General features: G+C 38.5%; 1 long non-coding RNA gene across 5 annotated transcripts in view; it reads left to right on the plus strand.

Moving 5' to 3' along the window:
* LOC138396983 (uncharacterized) overlaps nucleotides 1-4,016 on the plus strand; it is a 96,674-nt gene extending 92,658 nt beyond the window's left edge. For all 5 annotated transcript variants that reach the window (XR_011235735.1, XR_011235736.1, XR_011235734.1 and 2 more), the window contains one exon: nucleotides 3,716-4,016. This is a non-coding gene — a long non-coding RNA (uncharacterized lncRNA). The remainder of the gene's footprint in view (nucleotides 1-3,715) is intronic.
* The last annotated feature ends 20,700 nt before the right edge of the window (nucleotides 4,017-24,716 follow it).

A 24,716-nucleotide genomic window follows, 5' to 3' on the forward strand; every position in this document is an offset into this window, starting at 1 on the left:
AGCAATGACTATCATAAGTGTATTTCCTAACTAAAGAGTGCTTGGAGCATGTGTCTGGATGTTGACAGATTTAATAACAGTCTTGCCCTTGTTGTTATTTACTATGACTAATTTTACATTTGCGAATATACAGAAATCAATTTAGGCGCAAAGGCTCTCAGAGCCAGTGACTGTCGCTCGCTGTCCGTGTCTGTGTGTATCGCTGTGAGTGCACGTCCAGTAATTCATGTCTCCGTGTACGTATGTGCCCTTGTTTTTCATCTTCTCTCTGTTGTGAACGTAGATTGGGAGAATTAGCCAACCAGTGGGTTCTCAGACGTGGTCCAAGGCCTTTCATTTGATTTTTGGAACAAGAAAAAAAGATCGTGTCACATTGTGATTAATGGTCAATCTGAATTTTCAATTCATATGAAAGGAGGAAGGGGAAGGGGTATGTGTCAAGTGACAAGACTAACCTTTTTCCTTTGGGACGAGCATGATTCAAATTAAACATCACTTTCACTGTGAAATTAGTTTGAAGGCTTCCCTCTCTCTCTCTCTCTCTTTTTTTTTTTTTTTTTTTTTTGGTGCCTGGTTTAACTCCTTGGTGGCTGCTCTTTCAGAGAGAATTCCCTGCCATCCCAGCTCTGTGCCTGAATTTATTCCCAGTAGCCCATAGTTCCTCTTCCTTTGTTGCCTTTTTCTAAAGATCAGGTCCCCAAAAAGAATATTTTACTATTTCAAAAGCTTCATTACTCACAAGATAAGATTCTTCCTAAAACATGCTATTTAATGTCTCCATAAGTGAAATAAATACATAATAAATAGCATTCTTCTTTTTTTAGAGACGATTTTGCCAGGGAGGAAGGAGAAAGAAAGAAAGGGATCCTTTTGGAAAGAAAGTAGAGTGCCCTCTGCTTTGTGCCAGTGTTTGCTGGCTGAGTAAGCCACAGCTGAAAAACAGTCACAAAGCCCCCAAGTTCTCTCCGGAGCCTCTTGTTTCCCACATAACTGAGTCACAGGATCGCCATGCCAACCCGAAGCAATTTGCTTTAAGCAAGCATGTGCCTGGACGTTTTGAAACCACCCTTTAGTACTGGTTCGAAGGACCCAGGTCCAAACTTGTAGAAAGAACCTGCTGTCCAGGAAAACAGTGGGCTGTTTTCCCATCTGTGCACATCCTTGGTGCCACGTTAAACATCATCAGATGTGGTGTGTGATTGACTCCCTTCCTGGAGTTGGTGGCTTGTGGGGAAGGGAAAGTATTGAAATGACTAAGAAACAGTGCTGTTCTTCCAGTATATCTTCAAAAGGAAATTGTTAGGGGCCTTTAAGCCCTTCCCTACAGGAAGGAGAGGTGTGGCAGGGTGGGGAGCCCAGCCGGCAGGGGTGAGGTATGGGAGAGGAGGTGAGCCACTGGGGGTGGCTTGTGGGGGGAGGAGCTGAGCCAGCTAGGGGAGGAGGCAGAGGTGGAGCCAGGGAGGTAGAAGGTGGAGGCAGATGAGCAGCTGTGTTTATTTTAAAACATATCATTTAACCCTCACCTAAAAACAAATTGGAGAGGTTTGGGAGTGCATTAATCTGGACCCAATTAGCATGTCTTTCTCCTTCAAAAGTGCAACCTGAGATTAATGAATATAAACTAGAGTTTCAGATGCAGTGCCTAAATCATTTGCATGTTTCCTGCATGATAATTGAATTTATGTATGCACTTCCTTTCATTTAACTATTTCCAGTCTCTTCCTTGTGATTCACATAAATCCAGATTTCGTTGTAGTAACCTGTATGGAAATAGCTTGCCTAGACTTTACTCCTAATGAAGGACTCAAGTTCTTGTTTCTTATGTGAGTTTGAATAATACAATGTTTTTTTAAAAAGCAGAGGGCAGTGCTTAATAGTCTGGAATGCTGTTTCAGGGGTCGGTAAATAGGCACCTCAAGTTTATTTATGAAAGAACAGAAAAACCGTGGGACCTCATGGTATTGAGTTTTCAATGGTCCCAGAGACTTGGGTTTAAGCATGGACACTTAGAAGTATATTAATAATACCAAGAGCAATGCCACTTTAATGTAGCATAAAGAATGATCTTGGTCTTTGGACCTGAGTTATTTAGATCACTGAGAGATTTCAGTGCACAGTATTGGTTTCTGGCATAGTTAGATATTTGCTTTTGTAGATGGGGGCGGGGAATGGTGTCAGCCTCTATGAAAGGCTATAGATGAGCAGTTAGCACTTGTGGTCCCTTAGAATGCCATCCTTTTTCTTTCCTTTTTGTAATTTGGGTGTAGAGAAGGCTTAGCGGTTACATAGTGCAAGCAGGTGCTAACGTCTTCACTCCCCACCTGCCCCCAAATGAAAAGTCTAAAAGCCGGCAGTGGGTATGTAAGAAAGCTTTCTGGGGAAGATGTTGCAGCAAAAGGCTTGAAATAATTCCCCTGGTTTCAGTTTGCATCAATGATTTGTCTGTCTTCTGTCTTGCCTTATGTGTTTCCAAGTTCAATGTCAAAGTGACGAGCTTTTCTCCAGGAATTCTCCCCAGTGTCTTTTGTTTGGTGAATTCAATGGTTGAATGTTGCTGAGTGTCTCCTGGTCTTGTTTCCTGGTCCTTGTAGCTCAGAATGTCGTTGAAGGATAAAAATCTTGTTAATTCGTGATGTCACAATTTAAGTGTGCTTCCTGTCACTTATGTGTAGTTTAAAATGTTCCTTAATGTAGCATGAAATGATTGGTTAGCTTTGAAATGGTTGTGAAGTCATGTGAAGAAAATAAGTTTTGCATCCGACCAAGATCAATTCACTCTAGTGCTTTATGGCTTTTTATTCCTATGTGATAGTAATAAAGTCTCATGTAGGGATGGAAGCCATGAAATACATTGTGAAAAATCATCAACTAAGAAGGGGCCATCAGTATAGAGACCGGTAGGTAGCCTGTGTGGCTGTGAACGTGATGGAGACATGACTTAGTGGATGGTGCTGCTACGTGCTTGGTGTTCCATTGAGTTTCTTCATCCTTAGGTTTTGACAGCTAAGGAACCTAGGTTACAAGAGTTGATTCATCTTCGTAATCATTGATTAACATGCACATTTGGGTTTGCACGTATCTGTTTATCATACATTTTTCTCCGTTTTCTATTAACGAACATGCTCTAGGGGAACTATTAATAGCCCACCAGTCTGGCAGGCAATATTCAATCTTTCCATGCCTTCTCTCACCAACTGTTGAGGTCTTTCTTTTGAAACAAAGAAGAAGTAGACAAATCAGACTTGCCCTCTTGGAAATGTGGTCCAGATTTCTCTACTCCCAAGCTCCAAAAAAGGTATACATTGGAGGGGGCTGGATCAACACCCTCTAAAATTCATAAATCCGCTAAGAGTTGTTTTCCACTTAAGGGTGTGGTGTGGTGGAGAAACATCTGATGTGACTATGTGACTGGAAAGAAGGAGGACTTAGGAGTGGAGTTGGGTTCTAATCTCTCTGCCACTTCAACAATGTGACCTGGGACAAGTGATTTAAACTCTGTGAGCCTCTTTCTTTATGTTTAAAATGGGGAAAGGTAATAGTTACCTTGCATGGCTGCTGTGAGGATTAAATGAAGTAATGCATACAGTGCCTAACAAAGTATTGAACATCATATATATTTTTTAAAAACCTCATGAAATATTAGTTTCTCTTTCTTCCCCTCTATATTCTCCCCCATTTCCTTCCCTCTTTCTCCTGTGCCCTCCCCTTCCTTCAGATGTTAACCTAAAACAGCATCTCTGGATCTAAGCAGCATCTTTGAGAAAGACAGACTTCTTCAAGAATGTCTAGTTGCATCTTCTTTCCATATGTGACTTGAGTGCCTAGATTGGGTCAAAAGTTTAATTTTGTTTAACTGAACTGTTTAATGTTGACTATTGACCTATATTCATTTTTACTGTTTTCTGTATATGTATTTTTGCTTGAGCTGTTTTAATATTGACTACTGACCTATACTTATTTTTACTGGTTTTCTGTATTTTTCTCAATGAAAATTCTAATAAAAATTATTTTTGTTATCTTGTGCCTCTGTGTTTCTTCCACACAATGGGATCTTAGCCTGTGCTCTGAAAATTTCTGAGCTGCCCTAGTAAGACAAATGATGCCTTTTCCTTAGAAACCACCCACTGGTGGTGTGAAAACTATATGCTCCCCATTCCCCACCCCCACGTTTTATTTGCATATCAATATGTGTTTTTCACATTGATAAATCACAAAATTTATCAATTCACCTGTTACTTTGCTGCTAGTTTTTCTTTTACATATATAAAAATTAGAATTTGACTTTATTGATAACGTCTATGGAATAATTGTGGATAAAGAAAAGGACTTTTTTAGTAGCAAATATTAAATTAAAATTATAGAATAACTTAGGTATATTGCTATAAAAATAGAATGTACTGAAAATCAGTGATACCACATTTGTATCCAGAGTTCTTTTGTTACAGCTGAATCTGTCCTTTAAACCCCATACTTATTACTCTATTTCCCCAGTTCCTTGACTGATATCTAGAAGGCATTCAAATATTTATGGATAAAGGAATGGGAAAGGGAGGAAGAAGGAAGATGGGGGAAGGGTGGGGGGGGACAATGAGGGGAATAAAAAAGTGAAAGGCCATTATCACTGTAGAAAAGATGTTGTATGTTTAGGGAAGCAGAGCAAGCACTCACTCACACACACACACACACACACCCCCCTGCTGCAAGAGTGAGAAGAGTTTAAGTTTGCATTGGAGTCGATATTACTACACCACTCAAGATAAAATGTAATATGAGTGGTGTAGACAACATTACTATAGAGATCCGGTGCAAGGAAAGTTCCCTAGAATCAGGGAAAGATCCAAGTCAGGATATAGAACATCAGCCAAATTTCAATAGGCAAGAGTCAAGGATTTTGCAAATGAATTGGTCAAGGAATTCATGAAAAGCTTAAGTCAGTGGTTTTCAGGAATTTTTCCAACACACAGAGTATTTTATCCTGGAGAATATATTTACTTCTAAATATCTTCACAAGTCCCATTAGAAGCAGATAGTAGGTTTTAATGGACACACTTACTTAGATTATTTATTTACTGCTGAGTCTCAGTGGGGTGCAATTAGCTATTACCCATATGGGATAAGATGAATCTAAGCTGCTGGCACACCCTTCAAGGGTGGCCATGTATTCGCCCAGTTTCCCTCCTTCACTCTTGTGTGGTTGTATGTAAACTCCAACACTTGCCGTAATGCCGAGGCAACTTGTGTGAAAGTGGTTGTCTTCAAGAAGGGCTCAGCGTCTCCCAATATCTCTGGATATTGAATCTGATACTGGCCTTTTTAGAATTACTCATGGGAGATAAATGTCACAGGGTATTCCTATGCAAAATGCACACAAATGCAGTGGCTAGTGGAGCAGAATGCTACGATGAAAAGTGACCTCACTCAGCAAGGGAATGAGTAGATCTCTCAATCTTACCAGTGTTCTTGGCACAAGCAGGAGACACCAGCACCAGGAAAGAATGAGAGTGTGGAAACGGGGCAGAACCATGCTTCTGACTTTGTATTACTCCATGCCTTCATCAGCAGTTTCTCTTAATCAGAGGTTTCAATAGAGGATAATATCCATGAAATCAGGGTTTGGGGATCTTAAGAAAAACTGTACATCGTCCTACACATTCAAATCCCAAAATGGCCTCCTAAGAAGGTGAAATTAATGAGTTTGGAAAACTTCTCTCATCCTCTGGGTGGTAAAGCCTGACATTTTTAATTATAGTTTGACCTCACCAAGTAGTGTGTACTCTGAATTGTCTTTGCTCACATGCTGGGAATGATCACATGCTGGCCACACTCTTGCTCTGATCTCCCTTTGTCACCAAAGCGACCCACATCTGCATGTGAGGCGTGACTGAGGAGAAGGTTTGACCACCAGCTGGGAATCAGAGTAGGTTCCATACAGCAGAGCAGAACCCAGAACCTCTATGAGTACTAAATCACATGATCCTCTTGGTCATGAGCTTCCGGTTTTCCACCTCTAAACCAGTTCTTGAAATCAGATCTCCCAAGGGTAACTACTCCAGAAATGGCCGTTCCAGGCCCTGCTTTTATAGATTAGACTATCCCTGGATTTGAAACACTGATGGCCAAAGGGTGGAGTGCAGGATGGGGTTGGAGAAAATCTCTCACAATTCTAGCAGATGGCCCTTCTCACAACATTCCATAAAAGAGACACCTAAACGTAGGACAATTGGAGGCAGAGGCCAGCGATACCAGGCCTGCTTACCTTTCTCTCCACCTTTACTCCTTATCAAGAAGAATACAAAATAAATTGCTTGGTTGAAGGTAATAATATTTACCCTTACAGTTCATTGTTTCATTCCATTAGGTTTTTTTTCTCTTTCATAAGTTTAATTACAAGATCAGAAGAATAGACTCCACATGTACTCGCCATCAGATTGGCACTGACTGATCAACACTATGGTGCTCACACGGTAGTAATATTCTCCAGGGATTGGGGGTTGGGGGGGTAAACTCACAACTAATGGATACGGTGAGAATTTTAGAGGGGAAGAGCATGCCTCTAATCCTTGCTTGGGTAAGGCAAAGACATAAAATGTAAACAAAATGTTTGTACCCTCATACTATCCTGAAATAAATAATAATAATAATGAAAACCCCTTCCTAGCCAAACAATAACAAATATTCTGGAAGTATGTTTTAGCAGGGAATTTATTGGTAGTTCAAAATTAGGTTATACAATGAGGGCTCAATAAATATCGATGACTTAACTGCTTGCTTAATTAAGTTCAACGTCCTCACAGGCCCCCTGAGGTCCACATGGCCTGCTCTCACCCCATCTTTCTGGCTTCATCTCCTGACACTCTCCCCCTTGCTGACTCTGGGGTACTCCAGGAATACACCAAATGTGCTTCTACGTCACAGCCTTTGAAATTGCTGTTCCCTCTTCCATGAACACTCTTCCTGGATATCCACATGCGCCCTATCTCCCTGACTCAGGGCTCTGCTGAAAAATCTCTGATCAGGGAGCCCAGCACTCTCCCCGCCAACAAACTGTCCTTTATAAAATCGTGTCTTCTACATCAGACTCCCATCACCTTGCCCGGTTCATTTTTCTCCATGGATAGCATTTTTCATCATCTGACAATGCTACATATTTACCTGTTTGTTTGCTTATTGTCTTACCCCACTAGACCATAAGCTCCAGGAGACCAAGGGATGAATGTGCCTTTTATTTACTGCATTGTCCCCAGAGCCTAGAATCATATCTGCCCACAGTAGAAACACAAATATTTGTTAAATGAAGATATACACATCTGCCACTTCCTGGTATCAGTGTGCCAAGATGCTGACATTATATATCATAACAACAAAGAACCACATATATTTCTAATCATATGAATTAACTATGCTCTAAACAGTATCTTCTTGTAAGATACATAGCTTTGCTTTTCTAGTTTCCCCTCTTATAAATAATGCGGTGATGCATCTTTGCCCATCAATTTTTATCTCTATTGTTTCTCAGAATAAATTCTTAGTAGTGGAATTACTGAGTCAGAAGTTAGTGGGCATCTTTACAGCTCTTCATATATATTACCAAATTGCTTTCCAGGAATGTTGTACCAATCCGCACTCCTAGAAGAAGGTAAATGTGCAAAAAATTTTTGTTTGAATTTTTTTTTAAATTAGTGTTATGCTGGTTTATACAAAGTGAATCCAATTCCCTTGCTATATGCATTCCCTTGTTTTGTTCCCTCTGAGTGTCTGTTAAAGTGTGCTATTTTTATTTACTTTTTCAACTTTGATTCTAAATTTCTAGAATGAAATAATTTTTTTAGCAATGGGAGGAAGCCATAAATTACATTTTCTGATTCCCCTATTCTACCTATTAGGGAATGGAGTTCCAAGATCACCCCGCTGGCCACTAGCAAGGTTAGAAGTGAGGGACACAGGACTTCGGACTCTCAAGTCAGCACCTGAAAGTATTTGAAAACCATGAGTCAGCTAATAGGAATCAGAGTACACTGTGCCAACTATTAAATAACAATGTCTACCTGTTCCTCATTAAAGTTAATGTCAAAATGTTCACAAGAGTATCTCTTGATATTGAGAGATTACCTATATTTTAAGTTGTACGACCTGTTCTACTTACATTGTTAACTTGTGCTAGAGTCCTTTGTTTATCTTAGTCTGTCTTGCACAATCTTGCTCCTTCACATTTGTCTTCCTTCTGAATTTCATAAAATCATAAGGCAACCAAGAAACTAGTAGCATTTGTTGCAATTGTTTGAATACAAGTAAAACAATTTACATAGCTGGTCTTCTCACCACCAGACCAAAGAAAAAGGTCTTGTGCTTCTCTGAGCTAACACAAAATTGTCATTTGGAGATTTTGTGGGATTGATGGTTCAAACCAGCATGTACATTTACATACAACTTTGAAGACATGTCAGTATCCATCTTTACAGATAAACATATATAATCTCTCATTTCTCTGTAGAGAAATGTACATTAATGAAAAACTTGGAACTGTATTTTGTCTTTCCTTTGAAATCTTCAAAACTGGTCATATGTTTTTTTTCACATGTATATACCCGAGTAAGATTTCAGATATTTTGAGATAAGGTGTTCTTACCTGACTCATGAATTGAATTGCTCTAGGAATGCCACCCCTAACGATCAAATGGTGGTTAACATCCGTAGTAAACAAGAACAATTAACAGAGCTCTGTTTATTTCCAGACAGATTTTGAAGGATGAATCAGTTGATTTTAAATAGGACACTGTGTTCTGATAAAAGCCATTAGTATATGAAAATATTTCTTAACCTGCTGACTACTCTAAATGCAGAAGGTCTGAGATTTCAAGCAATTTATGGAGAACACACTATTGTTTATTTACAGATAGGCATTAATGTCTCTAAAGAAAATATAAAAGCCTAGGTAAAACAAACAAATGACTCAAATTGACGGGAGAACTCCAAAGGGAACAATAATGAACAAATTTAATAGTTGCTCGCTCTGGTTGTATATGTAGATGTGTACCTATGGGTGCATCCATTTGTTTCAATAGCACAAATTTATTTTCAATTCAAGGACAGAAAGGCATGAGACTCACCCAAAAGAAACCAGGCTTCATGCAAATACTGCACATGTTTTTGCAAATTTTATTTTCACTTTAAATATATACTTCCTGGTTATGGCCCCTTCTCATCCAGATCCTGGAAAGTAATTTCAGCAAACATTTTACTCAGTTTTATCAAATCCAAATCTTTAAAGCCAGCTGGACCCCCAACATCTGTAAGCAGTTATCGCCTCCTAAATTTAGAGAATAACTTTCTCCTAAGACATTCATGGCTTCACCACTTCTCATTCCGTTTCTGCACAATCTTCCCCTCCAAGATGCGTAGGAACTAAGAAAGCCATAATCTGCCAAAATAGCCTTGTAGAAGCCATGTCTTTTACACACATTATCATGATTAATCCTCTCAACAACCTCAAGAGAAAGTTATTGTCCTTATTTTCTTTTCCTTTCCCCCTTTCCCCCCACCCCCAGATTTGGAAACAAAGACTCTTAGAGGTTGTGATTGCCTGGGATGTTTTTCAGAGTATTCTGGTCATAACCCCAATGTCATTCCTCAAACCCAGGACATGAGTCATACTAGGCGCACCAGTTATCAACACAGCATCTCTCAGCTCCAACTCTACCCTCCATGCTTCATATGTGGTGCTATAATCAGATGCTGTCACTCCTACTTCTCCCCAGGGGTTTGAGGTCAGAGGGGGAGAGCATCCCCCCGTCCCCCAACATACATTCCTCTTCCTTTGTGTCCTCTGGTGGTTGAGCCTGTCCAGGAAAGGGGGAGCTTCTAACCCCTCTCAACTTCCCTGTTTCTCTCTGTCCATGTTGCCAGCTTTTCCCCATAATTCTTGCTAAAGGTCAGAATAATGCTAGAACAGTCAGGGTTGGCCCTATTGAGGCAAAATATCCTCTGAGCAGTAAGTTTCCTGCTTCCCACAAGGGGAGAGAATTGTCAGGGTCATTGCCGCTACTCAAGGGTCTCTCTGGGGAGGATTTTCAGACTTTTCCCGCCTCCTTATGCAGATAATGCAGCTGAGGACCACCTGTTTCCTAATTCTAATAGGGCATGTGACATCAAGAATAAAGGGGAATGAAGAAGTAGATATTTAAAAGAAATTCAACCATCCTTTTGCAATCCACAGAAGCTTCCCATAATGCAACACAGCACATTGTGTAATGGCAGCTGGTGAACAGGGCAGTGGAATCACAGTGAGAGGACCCAACTCTGCCCCTGTCTAGATGTGTGGCCCTGAGAAGGCCACTTACTCCCTGGAAGCCTAAGTTCCTCATCTGTAATCCAGGGATCATTTCCATTCTTCCCATTTCAGGTTGTTTTGAGACTTGGCACAGGAAATGCTTTGGTGAACTATAACAGCACTCTGGGGATATAACATCTACAGGATTATTAGATTGGAAATTGACACCAAAATGGCAAAAATGTCATTCCACTTGAAATTTAATGTGGAGATTTTAAGTTCATTCACTCCCCAAGTCCTGTGCCTGGGGCTGGAGATGTTACCCAGAGCAAGGCAAGCATGGTCCCCAAGGGGGAATAATGACATGGGGTGGCAGGAGCACAGACTGAGTGGTGCAAGTGGAATGATGCTGTGAAAAGGGATGCCCAGGGCTCAAGGGAACAGGAGACAGCCTCCCAAAGAAGTGATATTTTACCCTGATTTCAGCGGAACAGGGCCACCATTTCTTGACTATCATAAAACTAGAGTACACAGAGCTGGTAGTCTCCAATTTCCATACCTTAAATAAGGAGTCAAAGGAGTTCCTTCTGTTGTTGCACAAATGTAAAAATAAAATTCAAAGGAATTCTTAGGCTAACGGTGAAAACTTTCACACAAAGCATCTTCCATTCTTATTCCACCTGGTTAGCCGAACAGGGCTCAGGGTCTCCTGAACCATGACTGAGGGACACAACCCATTTCTCCTGATAGGTATAAGATGGAAGCCATATCTCCATTTGTTTGAGGGGATAAAAACATATTTCCTGTCCCTAAATAAACAAACCAAGGGCTGCCCTCTAAAGGTTAAAGACAAGTTAATCCAAAGTTTTCCAGTTACTTTCCTAAACCTCCAGTTACTTTCCCAAACAAATTTCTCCTCCCCTTCATACACAAAACTTCTTCAGAGAATTGTCATCATGTGTGACCTTGGAGAAGTATTTAACCTCTCTGTGGAGGAACAGTAAAACCACAGGGTGTTTCTTATAGGGTTGTTGTAAGGATTAAATGAGGTATGACTTAAAATAGTGCCTGGAACATAGTAAATGTTATACAAGTATAAGCTAATACTGTTATGATTATAACCATCATCTTTGTTTTCTTACCTCCTACTTGCTCTCAGTTCACTCCAATTTGCCTTATAACCCATGACTCATTTCTGTAAATAGCTTTTGCTAAGGTTGCCAATAACCTCCATGTAGCTAAATCTAATGAACTATTTTAATCCTCATTTACTGACTTCTCCGTAGCAATCTGTCCTGTTGATCTGTGACTTTTAACAATATATATTATCTCTTCTGTGTCATTCTGGCCTCTATGACCCAACAATTTCCTGTTTTTTCTTATCTCTCTGGCTACAGCTCCATTTCTTTTGCAGGATTTTCCATGTTTGCCCAAACATTTAATCTGAAATTACTCAAGATTCTGGATCTTTTCACGGGCCTAAGTCTTTTCTTCTCTCCCTAGGAAATCCCTTCCAGGTCCATGGCTTCAATAACTTTTTCCCGATTCCTCTTCTGAATTTCAAGTCCATGTACACAACTGCCTTCTAGACATTGTCACTAGAATGTTTCAAAGGTGTATCACTTATACTCAAAACAGCTCATCTTCTGCCCAAACCTGGGCCTCCTGCACGGTTTCCTATCTCGACAGGTTATGCCATTTGTATAAAGTAGAAGTCCAGGAATACTCGTGCTGTGTTTTTTCACTCATTTATAACCTGATGCCATGTTATATGGATTTTTATCTCTTACATATCTGTTGAATTCATCTATTTCTCTCTGTCTGCACTGCCACTACCCAAGGTCAGTACTCCAGCACTACTGCAGTACCCTACAGCTCCAATGTGTTCTGCATCCTCCTCTGGCCCTCCAGCCTCCAGCCAGGCATAGCTCTTCTGGTTCAAGTCTGACATGCCAACTTTCTCTCCTTTAGAGGTTTACCAGTGCTGTTAAAATAAAGGCCCAAGCCACCACTGTGGCATACAAGGCTCTGAATGTTCTGGACACTGTTCTTCTCTCCTTTGTTCTAGGCATTCCATCCATTCACCTCAACTCCCCAAATATGTCCATGTTTTCCCACCTCTTTACACTCATGGCCGCCTCCATCTGAAAGCCTTCCCAAGGCCACCCCTCCACCTCCCTCTTTCTGGCTGATGTCAATTCAACCTTCAGATTCTTCTCCTGCCTTTTGCCATTTTTCTAGCTCTCTAGTCCAGATCAGGTCCATCTATGTTTCCACCAAAGCATGTTTCTTGCAGAGCATTTGTCCTGGTTTCTCATTAATTACTCATATGTGTGATCAAATTATGTTTTTCTTTCCAACTGTAATTTATGCTCCATGAAAGCAGGGGCTGTTTCTGGTTCTGTCTCTATTTTGCTCCAGCACTTGCCAGAGGGCCTGGTACATAGAAGGAGCTCAATATTTGTTGGGTGATTGAGCGATTTCTCCATCCTGGGATAAGTTATCACAATATTTCTTGTTTCTTTTCAAAAACCTCAAAATCACTTCCAAAACTCGCTCTCAACACATAATCATTCCCAGAAAGAGGTGAGGATTATAATTGAATTTTGGGCTAAAACATAACAAAAACTCCTTTTTTAAAATAGATGTGGTCTCCTTATAAAAGTGAGATTCTTTAAGGCAGAAGTTGAAAGAATTTGTGTAAACATGCTCAAATAAAGTATACAAGATTCAAATGGGAGCGCAGCTGCAATTAATTTGAAACCTAAATTGTATTTTCGCATCAACAAAGTTATCAAAAATGAGTCATTAAGTAATTGCTATTGTGACATAGCTTCATGCTATAGTTGAAGTAGTCTGCACAGCTGTAATCTCAAAATACCTTGAGACTTGCCACATTCTTTAATTTTCTGATTGATTAAATGGATTATTTGACATTTTGGCAGATCACAAAAATCGCTGAATAACAAAGACTCCTTTCATTCCTCATTATTAGGTCTCTTTGAGCTTAATGCAAATTCTTTGGAAACAAACGTGTGATACTTCCCTTTCTATAATTTTATTTCATTGTTGTATTTTTACTGATAATAGTAGCAGTTTCTACACAAAAATTTCACATTATTAATTTTGATATCATTCTCTCTAATTAAAATGTAATGCATAATAAGAGATGAACTTCATATCACATTCAGACTTTTCTATTCTTGTCATTTGTATTAGAGGATTGCATACTTTATATTCTTGTCATTGGAACAGAAGATTTAAAAAAAAACCTCATTGGTGATGGAAAATTTCTTCAGTTTTGGCTGCCAAGCTGTCCTTTGGGAGACTAGGTATTTCCAGGTGGCCAGTTAAATGATGGTTTGGACACTGTTTACACTGACTAGACTGGGCAGGGGAGAGCTTTTTGGTTCCAAGCTCATTTTCTCTAGTCTATTCAGTTAGTACTGATTATGTAATAAATATCGCATAGTTGTTCCTCATCCACTGGGACATCCACAGAACTCCGTTTACAACCTTCATCCAACCTCTGACTTGCAGAAGATCCTTAGGTTAACCTTTGTCATCAAATTCCCATGTCTACTCAAGGAGAGAAGATATTTGTTAAGGGGCTGATCGGCTAGAAAGGCTACCCCAGCAAACATCCATAGAGTTTCTACTAAGTGACAGAGGCTTCACTAGGTGTTAGAAATAGATGCTGAATAGCTGCTTACTTTACTTTAGCACAAGATGCTCAGACTCAAATGGGGAAAACAATTATGATGTATAATAACTGCTCTGTTAGAAGATTTAACCATCCCCTACACAGACTTGGCAAGCAAGTGAAGGCTTGTCAAGGAAGTCACATCTCAGCTGAGGTCGGAAGGATAAGTAGAAGGGAACCTAGTGAAGAAGGGTGAAGAGGTAGACCACTCAGGATGCAGCTGCAGCATTGGTAAACTTGGAAACATCATCCACCACCACAAGATTCAAGGTATGTAATCATTTCAGCACATCACAAGCAGATGCTATAAAAGAGGAAATTCAAGTAGAGACCTGAAGGGTGTGTCAAATACGGAGTTAGGCTTTATCTTGTGCAATAGAGAGCCACTTAAGATTCAGAAAGAGGGAGGACCATGATCAGCTTTGCCTCTCAGGGAGATCTCTCCAGCTGCAGGGCCGGGGGGAAAAGATAAGATGGAGGCAGGGAGGTCCATCGGAGGCTGGTGCAGTAATCCAGGAGAGAAATTTATCAGCACCCAAACGACAGTGGTACCAATAGAGATGGAGATGACAGGGGACAGATTAGAAAGCCATTAAGGAGGACTATTAGCACGGAGTTTGCAACTGATTGAACACAGGCGGGGAAGGAGGAGGTAGAGTTGAGGGCAATGCTTAGGCTTCCTTGGGTTCCTGTGTGGGTAGTGTTGCATTCCACGAGATAACACATGCTTCCTATTGGCAGTGCTAATTAAAAATAGCTGGGCTCACTCCTGGATCCTGGATATTTTAAGTAGAAGGAAGGGATCCATAGCATTCTGTAGCTAGAAACTTTCCTCTAAATGTAAGAGTGGAGAGACTGTGGCCTTTTCCCTCCACAGGAAGTCTTCAGTTAGGTGACCCTTTATGCTCTAACGCCCACCTTCGCCTCTAGACTTAGCTCTTTTATAACAGAGATCAGACTGTGCTGTAATTGTCTCTTTACTTAACTGTTCTCCCCACCAGACTGTGGGCACTTTTGAGTAGGAGCTGTCTCTCTCACCAATTGTTACTCAGACATGCAGGAACTCAGCACTGTACTCAACATTCCTAGTGTCTACTGTGTGTCAGACACTAATTTACTGTATGCTGAGGACCTTGCATGATGCATGGCACATAGAAGACCCTCAACAAATGTTTGTGGAATTGAATTCAGCCCAACATATGATTTCGTTGGCTACTATTCAAAGATTTTCACTCTAATGTGAGAAAATCTGAGAGTGTAAGTTTTTTTGCAGTACATTCAGGTGCACTTCTACTTTTTTTTTTTTTTGAGACAGAGTCTCGCTCTTTTTGCCCTGGCTAGAGTGCCGTGACGTCAGCCTAGCTCACAGCAACGTCAAACTCCTGGGCTTAAGCGATCCTTCTGCCTCAGCCTCCCTAGTAGCTGGGACTACAGGCATGTGCCACCATGCCCAGCTAATTTTTTTTTTCTATATATATATTTTTAGCTGTCCAAATCATTTCTTTCTATTTTTAGAAGAGACGGGGGGGGGGGGGGGGTCTCGCTCTTGGTCAGGCTGGTCTCGAACTCCTGACCTCGAGCGATCCGCCCGCCTCGGCCTCCCAGAGTGCTAGGATTACAGGCGTGAGCCACTGTGCCCGGCCTGCACTTCTTTCAGTGCAAGCTAAAACTTTCTTCTTTACTCACTGCCATCCCTCAACTCTAGTCATAAAGGGACAAGATTTTTTCCTGTCTTGTTTTATCAATCTCTTTACTTTTCTGGTCAGACTGCATTTTGGTGGGATTCAAGATAGAGAACAATAATGTCTGCTATCTTTCCAGGATAATAGTAATTAACCTTTGGTGCTTAGTAATCAAATAGACCTGTGTTCAAACCTTGATGCTGTCACTGATTACTGGGGTGTCACATCCATTTTATTTAATTTTCAGAACACACATTTTCTCATCCTCATCAAAATGGGGGTAATAATAGTACCCACATCACAGGATTGTGGTAAGGAATAAATGAGCTATTAAAAGTCTATCTCAGTAGTTGACAAGTAGGACTTGCTAAATTTACCCACATTGATTCTGTTTATGAAAATGCTTTTCAACTTTTCAGCATTTATTTAATAACACTTGTTGAAGATCTATGATGTCTAAAGCCTTGCAGCATGGAGGATACAAAGATGCTTACCTTAAATCTAGTAAAGGAGATAAAATAACAGATAGACAAATTTCTCTATTAAAGGAAGCATATACTAAGTGCTACAAGTTTGATCCATTGCTATTTCTCAACATGGCTTTTATAAAATATTGTTGCTGGACCCCACCCCCAAAACTTTTGATTCAATTGGTCTGGGCATCTGGTAGTTTTTTAAGTACACCCTGGGTGATTTCGTATATCACAGGCTTTAGAACTATAGATAGATAAAAAAAAAATCCAATAAGGAAGTAATTACTTCCAGCTAAGATCCTGAAAAAGGCTTCCTATAGACAGAGGTATCTTGAGGGACAGGTATGATAATTTTGAAACTTAGTTAAATATTGTAATTTTTGTTATAAACAATTAAAATGGAAAAGACTGTGTTTAAAAAAATGAGCAAAACCTCATATCCAGATCCTATCATTCTTTTCAAATAGTCTTTATTTTTATATAATTTTTCTCCCTTTTTTAGTCCATAGACATTTGTTTCACGAAAGCAGAACTATTCAATAGAAATATAATTTGAGCCAGAAATTAAAGACACATATGTAATTTTAAATTTTAAAATTCATATTATAAAAATTAAAAAATCAGTAAAAGTAATTTTAATTTTTATTTAACCTAATATATCCAAACATTATCATTTTAACATGTAAGCAATACAAAATTAACAAGATATAACACATTCTTTTTGCATACTAAGTTTTCAAAATCCAGTGTGTCTTTTACATTTACAGCACATCTTAATTTGGGCCAGCTTCATTTTAAATGCTCACTAGCCCCATGTGGCTGGTGGCTACCATGTTGGACAACATTGTTCTAGAAGGTATGATTTATGCAAGGCATAGCAGAGAATCAGAAGCAGTCAATACATTTTAACTATTGTTATTGTTGCTGATATAAAGATCTGGTACAAGACAAATCCCATAAAATTAGACCATAGTGTGGACTACCTTGAATACTGGGTTAAGAAATTCATATTTTATTTAACAACCATTAGAAAACACTGACAATTTTGAGTAAGAATACGATTTAGTTGGAATATGTTAGATGAACTGGAAGAAAGGGCAGTTGGAGGTGAGAAGACATTAATCAGGAGTCCAAGGGAGAGGTAATTATGGCATGGATTCTAGCCAAGGCAGAGGAAATGGGAAGCATGGAGCAAATGGGATGACATTCACAAAGACACGGTGATTTATTTAATTTGGGATCGTAGTAGAGAAACAATAGAGTAAAAATGACTCCTTAGCAGATGGGAAAATCAGGGGGAAGAGTTGTTCTAGAGTGGACAGTTTTTGTCACATTGAATTTGAGATCTAAGCAAGACAACTTCCTGATCCGAATGTCTAGCCAACGATTAGAATGTGGGATTGGAGTTTACCTAGAGTGAGAGCTGAAACCAGAGTAGAGGACATAACAAAGGAGATCTGTAGGGGAGTACGAAACCTGTCTTTAAATACCTGGAGAACTGTTATTTGGGAAAATTGATAGAGTTTATCAGTGCAGCTCTGCCAAGGCAAAAATAGCACCAGTTGGGAAAGTTATAGAGAGGCAGAGTTTAACTTCATACATAAATAAGTTATCTAATACATTGATAATTTCTAGGTATAGAATAGATGGCCTCAAAATGTAGTAAATCCCTTGATTCTTTTTCGGAGCAAATATTTAAAAATTAAAAACACATGTAAAATGCAGGTCGAATGTCTTTCTTCCTTTCTCACTAGACTTTGCATAATTTCTAAAAGAGATTTTTTTAACCTCCAATCTTAAACACACAACCTGAGTAGACAGTTAACTTCTATTAAACTCCTTTATTAGTGAGTTGATAGCTTCCTACCCATTCAGAGTTTAACCATTGGCACCCAGTTTCCATTAGTTTCTCTGCTTGCTCTCTGAATCTCTCTGAGAGAGACAGATTTCCTCATCACGTGGTTCCTATGTTCTCCAGATGGGGCTCTGTCTTCCTTTGCTTTCTTCTCTCTATCCTACCAATGGGAACTATTTAAGAGGAAGTGTGTGCTTTGTCTCTAAGGAGAGTTCATAACTTCCTTTACATCTCATTAGAATGAATAAGAATCAATGAAAAGGACATTTATTCAATGATAAGGTTATGTCATGAGATGGCTTTGGTATAATGTGAAAAAAAGTAAAATCTGAACCTGCATGAGGCTACATGCTCTCTTCCTCTCTCTCTCTCTCTCTCTCTCTCCTCTTTCCATCTCTCCTGCTTTTCTCTTTTCTCCCTTCTCTATTTCTTGGATCATTGTCTTTATTTTGTCTTGACATTAAAAGTACTAATGGTAGGAAAGAGGCCTCAGTCTTGCTCCCACGAGGGATAAGGATTCTTTCCTTCTATTTTCATCTTTTCAGAAAACAAGCAGAATTCTGGGAGGGTTTGAGACATATCAGATGACACCCTGTTTTCTCTTTTGTTTTGGGCCTAACTCCTTTCAGCAAAAGAAATTTTGTGGCTCCATGAAATTTCCACGAGATGCATTACCTTCAAAGGACAATGGTAAGACTACAACTGGTTTCTAAATGAAACTGATGGAAGCAGGAAGACAATGGGATGTCTTTAAAGGACTGAAACAAAATAATTGCCAACCTAGAATTCTATACCTAAAGGAAGACATTCATTTAGAATAAAGACTGAATAATATTTTTGCACAGAAATGAAGAGAGAAAACTTGCAAACATAGAAATTCTAAAGAAAGTATTTTAGGCAGAAGGATTTTTACAGCAAGACTTAGGCAGATCATTTTGATCCCAGATGAAAGTATAAAAGTGCCAGAACGTGAATATCACTAGAAAGGGTAAAATACGAACAATCCATATAAAACAATTTAGTGGCTTGATGATAGGAAGGGATGAGCTATGATGGCACATATTTCAGGGTTCTGGATTAAACAAATCTTATAATTCCCTTTTATATATCATATATCAGTTTCTGGCCTAATTGAATCATAGTACCATATCTCTTACCACCCCAAAAGAAGCTGGGATAATTCTATGCACAATGCTGGATTGGTTATCGGGTTACCTCTATAAACCTAAGTAATTGACTTTATTAGAACAGGCACAGTTAAAAAAAATGAAATACAACAGAACAATGCATTGAAGAAAACATAAATGGAAACAAATACTTATTTTGTGTTGAACACCTGACTCAGGTCTCTCTGTATCACACTGGAAACTGCAGGCATAAAAAGGATGGGCCAATTCTAAATACTTTATTCACTACCATTTTGTTTTAGGACAATAGACTGGACTATATACTTAAGATAAATATGCATTCTAGTTTTCTTTTTTATATTAATCAAAATTACTTCACTTCTTGGAACTTGTTTTTAGGGGGAGGATATGGAGAAAAAATATGAGAATGAATCAAACACTTGAAGTGGAAACCTTACTTAGAAGTAAAATAGTGAAACTAAAAAGGGCCTAAATGTTATTTAGCCCACAGAATTCTGTAAGTTTGGAAGAGGGATGGGTCTAGGTAGGGGTGGGCAGAAGGCAGGTAGGGGTCTTCTCATTTCTTCCTTCAGCCAGAGCTGACCTGGGTGTTCAATTATGATTGTATCTGAAGGAAAGTTTCCAGTGATTACATGGAAGGGGGCAAAAACCACTTTGCAAATTAAATGTCAGCCACTGGTCTAGTCCAACCTACTCAATGAGGAAACTGGCTCAGAAGGGGAAAAATAAACAGCATACTTTATATGCCAATTTTCTGGAGCTTCAAAGCAATTTAAAAAAAAAAAATGAACGTAAAGCTTTATTCAGTAGAAGTACTTACGTGTGAAGCTTTGCATTAGTCAGGTTAAGAAAATTACCTGGATAATTTCACTGACAAATATATCAGTAATCTGAAATGATTTAGCATGGGAGTAATGACACTTTGTATTTTAAGTACAGTTAAACTTCTTAATTACTGACACTCTAGAGACTTAGAAAAATTGCTACAATAATGGCATGCCATTAATTCTAAGGAAACACAGCTTCCTGGGTAACACCTGCTCAGCAGATACAGTTGCCAGGTTAATATGGAGTAGTGGAAATTAATAGTTTTCTTGATTTAAGCCACAGTGAACCCCTGAAATCTCTACCCAACTGCCCTGGAGCCCACTGTGGTTCATTTCAATACGTTATGTTTATATGCTCACATTTCATAATTTTCAGAGGTTGAGAAAAATCAGTACAAGTATCATGTATTGGTCATAAAATAGGCAGAAGCTGACTCTTCAGAACTGCACATTCTAAAAATGAATCTTTTTTTAAAAAAGTAATATGTGCACATTGCAAGATTATAGAATAGAAAATAAAAAATGGCAGACCGCATATAACTTTCACTTCCAGCTACAAAAGTTGAGTAAACAAACAGTAATGCTCTTTTTATCACTTTATATGTGTATGATGGGCTAATAAACATATTTATGTTCATTTTCTTCAGCTTTGATCAAATTATCCTTCAACTTTAACTATGAAAGCTTTCAGATCATCTGGCCCTTAAAATTTAGGCAGAATTTTGCCTTCATAAGCCCACGGGTACTATTCCACATACATAACTGTAAGAAAACAATTTCAGCCATGCAATGCATCCGTGTTCTTTAATATCAGTATGGTGATAATAGCAGTAACTGTCTTTACAAACATTATCCCAATATCATCCATCCAACAGTCCTATAAATACTGCAATTATATATGTTTCATAGATTCAGAAACTTAGATGCTGGGGGCAGGGGGAAAAAGAATTTGTCCAACATCACAGAGTTCAGAGGGGCTAAGCTGAGCCTAGAACCCTACTTCTAACTGTAAAATCTAGGCCTAAAAAGACTGTGATCTATAACTTTGCTTGCAACACTGTGGCCAGGAAAAATATTTTCTCACATTTGAATAATAATACTTTGTAGTTTACAAAGTCCTTCACATCACCTGGTTATATCGGATCCATAAAACTCTTCAGTATGGTAGGAAGGTGAGAAACATAAAGAGGTTGTAACATACTCATTAGTGTGAACACTTTTTTTACTCCAAAATGCTTATTCCATTCTTTCCATTAAACCACACTTCTCCCCCATGCAGTAAAATACTTATAATGATAATAAAATAATGTAAACATATGTTGAATGCCTACCATATGCCAAGAGACTTCTCTTCTCTCTGCTATTATTCTTTGCTGGAACATTTTAACATTTCTTTAACGTTTTTATGTCTGCAGTAATACTAATGGGCCCACGATTGTCTCAGCTTTCAATTTCGAATTATCTTTACATTAGGCACTATCCCACACATCTACAAACACGCTAGAGCCCTGCAGATCATTCCTTTATCCTTTTCTTGCCATTCCCAATATTACTAACCTAGTACAAGATCTCTTCATTTCACACCTGAATTACTACAGCTTCCCAATCAATCTTCTTGTCTCCTTCAATTTTATTTATCTTCTGCTTCTATATAATATTTTCCCTCAGCTGCAAGCTCTTGAGAAAAGTAACTTATCTCACGAATTCTCTTTCCTTCCCTGTAATTAAAGCATTTGTGTTAGAAAAAAATACTGAAGTTTCTTAAAATTCTGATATTCGTGGATTCCTGTACACTTGTTTCACCAAGTCACTTCCCTGCTTAAACATTCATGACTCCTCATTATCTGCATTTTAAACTCCTACATTTTTAAACTTAAGAAAATGTTCTTCAATTGTGTATCTTTCTAATGTTTTATCCATTTTTTATTCATAATTTATTCCATGAACAGCAAGTTGATGTCAGTCTGCACACTATGTTCTTCCCATTCCCATAAAAGTTGTAAGTCTTGTAACTTTCCCCCTTGCAGAGCCCCACGTGATCATTGCAAATAGAAGAGCATAATCTGAAATAATAAAATAAGCATGTTTAAAATATTTGAAGAGATAAAAGAAGGTCTAGAATCAATAATGGAAAAATAGGACCTTATAAAAAATAATGAGAAAGATTTGAAAAAGAACCCAATAGATTTTCTAAAATGAAAATCTAAATGGGACAGGTTAAAGCACACATTAAATACAGCTCATGAGAGAATCAGTAAACTGGAAGATTGGTGCCTGGAGATCACCCAGAATGCAAAACAGAGAAATGAAGAAGAAGAAAATTTGAAAAAATATTTAAAAGACGTGAAAGCCAGAATGAGAAATTCCAATAAAACCTCTAGTAACAGTTGTAAGGATTCAGGGAGGTGAGAAGGTGATTTCAAAGAAATAATAGTTGGAAGGTTTTTTTTTCAATTAAAAACCACACATACCCATAGATTAAAGAAGCACTGATTAGAAAGCTGTTATAGAAAATAAAAATAAATCTACTCCTACATAGATCCTAGTGAAATTGCAGAACCTAAAAGACAAATAGAAAACATGATATGGAACAAAATAAAGATAGATTACCTCCATAAGAATGGATTACAGTGACAGCAGATTTATCCATGACAACAGGTTCTATAAGACAAAGGAATAGAATCTTCAATCAACCTACAATTCTATACTGTACTAAATTATTTTATGAGAATAAGAATGAAATAAATACCTGTCCAGGAAATAATAAAATTACATAAAACCAAAAATCCATAAATGTATTCCTTACCTTTAAGAAATGTATACACTGCTAGAGAAAATGATGCATTCATTTTCTCATTTCTTTCCACTAATCTATTATCTTATACTAGATATATTCATACAATTCTTTCTCCACATTGTTTTCTATTAACATACATAAAATTCAGCCTTGATCAAACTACTTTATACTTAAAAATTCTCAAAAGTTGGCTGCCTAATATTATCTAAATCAGGGGTCAGCAAACTTTTATCTCAATATTTTAAACATTTTGTAAATATTTTAGACTTTGTGTACCACATATGGTCTCTGTTACATATTCTTCTTTGTTTTTTAAAATCCCTTTAAAACTGTCAAAACCATCATATATATCTCACATGCTGCACAAAAACCAGTTATGGGCAGGATTTGTCTGGGCCATCTTTTGCTAACTTCCGATCTAAACTCTCAATGTGTCATTCAATGTCTACTTTCTGTAGGCTTTCTCCAAAATACTATACTACAGAAACACCCTATTCTGATGTATTTAACAGAATAAAGTATGTTCACCACAAACAATAGCAGAGGAACATATATATTGTCTTTCTGGACTCTCCCAAATGCTACAGGTTGACCAGGGCAGGGGGCAATGGACTCCAGAAAAAGTTTCTCTTTAACAGGGCTGTGATTTAAAGGTGAAGCAGTTAACTAGAGGCTTTTTCAGTCCTATTTATCTTTGGAACTATGTTCATATATACCAGAACACAAAAATTCATAGGATTTCCCTTCTAACCACAAACAATCCAGTTTAACAATCATGTTTTGTTAATACCCTGAGCAGATCAAACACTAGTTAATTGCTGGGATTGTAAAGACGGATAAAACAGTCACTTCCTTGGAGACTTCAGAGGCTACAAAGAAGACAAGTTAGGTGACTTAGTCAAAGAATAACATTTTAAGTTCATGATCATCATTTTCAAACCACTGTTTATTAAGAGAAAGTCAAAATCAAAGTTTAGAAATTAATTTTGAACACTTACCATAAGCCACTTTAAAAACAAAAACTAGACACTTCTGCCATATAGAAAAATACTTGTTTATTTAATGGCTCTGTTTTCTTTTGATTATAATTTATAAGTAACACAAAAATTCAAAATGTATCTGTTATTTCCTCAGGTTCTTATCTGTTCAGGTACATCCTTGTCTTCTTCCTATCAATCACTGTGTTTAGGGAGGGTTTAGATTAAAGAATGTTCTAAATCACTCCTATTTTCTGCAGAGAGTGTGGCTGTCTGTGGGTTGTGGTTTGTGCGTGCCAGTGTGTGTGTTGGGTGGGAGTGGGGTGGGAATGCGTATCGCTGTTGGTAGAAGGATGAAAATGGCTCCCATAACAAACAAGAAAATTGCTTTGCTTTCTTGATCTTTTAAACAACCGAGAAATCCCTGTGAATTCTGTTCTGCTTCCAATCATCAATTACATCACTCAATCAAAACCCCAGTGCAATCGCCTTCCAGCTGCCCACATCGCTGAGGCTACACGACATAACTCCAGCCATCTCGGCACTGAAGCCAGAGCATTAACAGAATGTATCAGGTTACTTGTGATGCTTCATTCACCGTAATCAGAGAAAGAAGTCAAGCGGGCACATTTATCATGGTGACCGCCGAGTTTGTAGGTGAGACACTCCGAAGGGAGAAGATACCTTTGATTAAGTTAAGACAAACTATAATGGATGAGAGTTCTGCTCAAGTCCAATAAATCACCAGAGCCTTTCCAGGCTAGCAGAAATAAGAATCGTTGGTAAATTAAAACTGGCCGGAGTGGCTATGCTGATGCCTTTAATGTGAATTCTGCCCAGACACCTCTGCAGAGGAAAGCTAGGAAAGGAAGTCTAAATAGTCTTGAGAGGATATTTGTGACTGATGACTACAAAATGTATTACCCATTGGACTGATTCAGGGCTGTGCTTTAATAAACTTTGGTCTCTTTTAACTGCGGGGTACAG

This window comes from Eulemur rufifrons, chromosome 16 (genome assembly GCF_041146395.1).
Source record: "Eulemur rufifrons isolate Redbay chromosome 16, OSU_ERuf_1, whole genome shotgun sequence".
Taxonomy (NCBI): Eukaryota; Metazoa; Chordata; class Mammalia; order Primates; family Lemuridae; genus Eulemur; species Eulemur rufifrons.